Source organism: Chaetodon auriga, chromosome 3 (assembly GCF_051107435.1).
Source record: "Chaetodon auriga isolate fChaAug3 chromosome 3, fChaAug3.hap1, whole genome shotgun sequence".
Taxonomy (NCBI): domain Eukaryota; kingdom Metazoa; phylum Chordata; class Actinopteri; order Chaetodontiformes; family Chaetodontidae; genus Chaetodon; species Chaetodon auriga.
Genome location: NC_135076.1, coordinates 16,584,733 through 16,587,489, shown reverse-complemented (window position 1 = coordinate 16,587,489; position 2,757 = coordinate 16,584,733).

Here is a 2,757-nt window from a genome sequence, read left to right as displayed (position 1 = left end):
TGATGGGAATGCCAGTGTTGCAGGTATTTGGTCATTATCTTAAGTATTGGACAAATTAAAATGTTGAAATGATGGAGAAGCCCTGTTTTGTTCTTCACCAACTCTTGAGAAAAATAATTGTTTTTTTAATTGCAAAATGCTCCACTTTGTTCGAAGGTTAATCATTAACTGCAGCGTTGTGCTTTGTGGTGCTGGGAAGGGAGTATGCAGGGTTTATCAGAACTTCAGCAGTTGAAGCGGTGCTAATGACAGCAGTGAGAGTGAAACAAACTCAACCCACAAGATGAAAAAAAACTACTGTGGCAGAAAATAGACATGAGTGGCATTTTAATAGCAGCATGTAAGAAAACCTCACTCGTCATCAGCTCCTGGGTAAATTCAGCCGTGTAACTCGGGCCAAACCGTGAATAATTGGACATCATAGAGTTCTTCAAAGGGCAGAAAACTCAAAGGGACTGCTCTTTCTACTGATTTCTTTCTATCCTGCATGGCCCAGTTTGAATTTTTTTCATCAGGCTCTTCATGAGTTGAATTTGACAGCAACTCTTCAGCTCCTCTCAATCAGCAGCTGGTGGTTAGGAGAGCGTCTTTGAAGTGCTGCTCTACCTCCTGCACATCAAATGCTTATCACAGAGCCGGGCAGCAGTAAGCAGTGAAACACCAGAGCAGGGTGTAAAATGGCAGCCTTTCAAATGCAGAAAATAGTTTCAAATGTCCATCAGACACTTAAAGGATGCCTTTAAATGTCTTGTTTTGGCCCACAAACAGTCCCAACCACAAAGATGTTCAGTTTACCATCATGTAAGATGAAGGAAAGCAGTCAATCCACACACTAACGCTGAAACCAACAAATGTTTGTCATTTTTTCCTTGAAAATTTAGTATTAGATGGATATATTGTCCGAGGAGAAATAAAATGCTTTCACAATCTGCACACAAATGTTAAACAGCTGACATAATGTTCATATACTCATTCTGTATACGCGTACTCATTCATAGCACCTCATATACTTGCATACACAGTTACACACTCTCTCCTTTGTATCTTGAATGGAGCCATATGAAAATAAAATGAATTATTCAAGTAATATCAGATGTGTGATGCAAGGGTTACTCATTATCACTGAAATGTAGAGTGACTATTTACAAACACACAGCATGTAGCATGGATCCAATCTTGTGCAGCAATTAGGTGATTAATCAAAGTAATTCCTGAATTGATTAATTGAGAAAAGAATAATAATAATATTATGTTTCCAAATATGCTGCCTTCTCATGTACAAATTGTTAGGAACCCAACACACTTTCATTACAATCCGTTCCCAAACAACACTAATACATGATACATATTTATACAGACTGGTTGTAAAACATCTGCAATAAAGCCAATCTGAGTAGGTGGCTGGTTTGTTTTTGTCCTCATGCAGCCTGCAAACAAGACTAACAGCTAATTTATTAGTTCAATTCATTCACTTTAAACATGTCTGGCCAGGCTGTTCTTCTCGGAATAAACTATGCTAATTTCCAGCCCTGCAGTGTGTTATATCCACTCTTGGCTCATGAATCATTTTGAAAAGTTTAAATAGCATCAGTGTCTCTGAAAGCACATGAAATTATTTTACCTGGAAAGGTCTCAGAGTGAAAACTTAAGAGAACAAGTGGCTGGAGGGCTAAAGATAAATCAGATTTATTATATATTTGGACTCGAAGCTCCAGGCTGTGCTAAAGTGAGTCCTTAACAAGAATTTACAACACAGTTTGACTTAATGCACCCTGTGCTTTGTGATCTATTACAATATAAAGAGTATTATTTTGACCTATGATTGCAAGAAAAAGTAAAAGCAGGACGAGTCTGCAATTTATTACACTCTATACTGTTGTGGAAGAATTTGTGAAACAAATCATCTATTAATATGCTTCCTCTGGCCCATAGCAAACTCTCCTCTCAGCTCCACGCATGCATGGTCCAGGAGAATAAGCAGCGCTCTTAATGGCATTATAAATTGGTGTTGTCTAGAATGCAAATTCAGCATGCATGGGCGGTGTCTTCCATCTTTATAAAGTGGCTCTTTTTCATCATAATGCCCTCACAGTAAATAGCTCTTTGTATAACTGAAATCGATTAAGATCTTAAAGAGTCACCAGGTTAATGAGGAGACGGCACTCTGTAAAACATTCATCATCCTGGTGAGGGGAGGTCACTGAAGATTCCCACACGATAATATGAATATCAACCTACACAATGTCTTCAATGTTCAATCCATGACCCCAATTTCATGTTGAGTTACTTGCCTACTTCTGTATCTGTAAACATTTTCATCATTATCTCAAGCACTAAACTGAAAGTACATCTATCCAGTCATTTAATTAAAATAGTTTTTTTGGATTGACTCTTGGATCACAGACTCTTTTTATCTTCGTCGGATTAGATTTCTGTCTTTACGGCTCCCTGGTTGTCATGATGCAAATCAGCCAATCGTTGCCAATCAATTTTTTTTTTTTGTCCATCGATCTGAGGAGAAGGGAACCAAGTTGTAATCACATTAACATAATCAATTATCGCATGTTTATTCATTATCTTCGGTTGGACTTCTTCCTTCAACATGACTATGAGAAGATGTGACAGCATGAAATCATCACCTGTGCAGTTAGATTTTTTTAAATGTGTTTCGAGGAGTTCAGTGACAGAAATATGTCAGTCACGTCAGAAAGTGTCTGCAGGTGTGCAAAATGAATAATTAATGTCTTCAGTAAACAC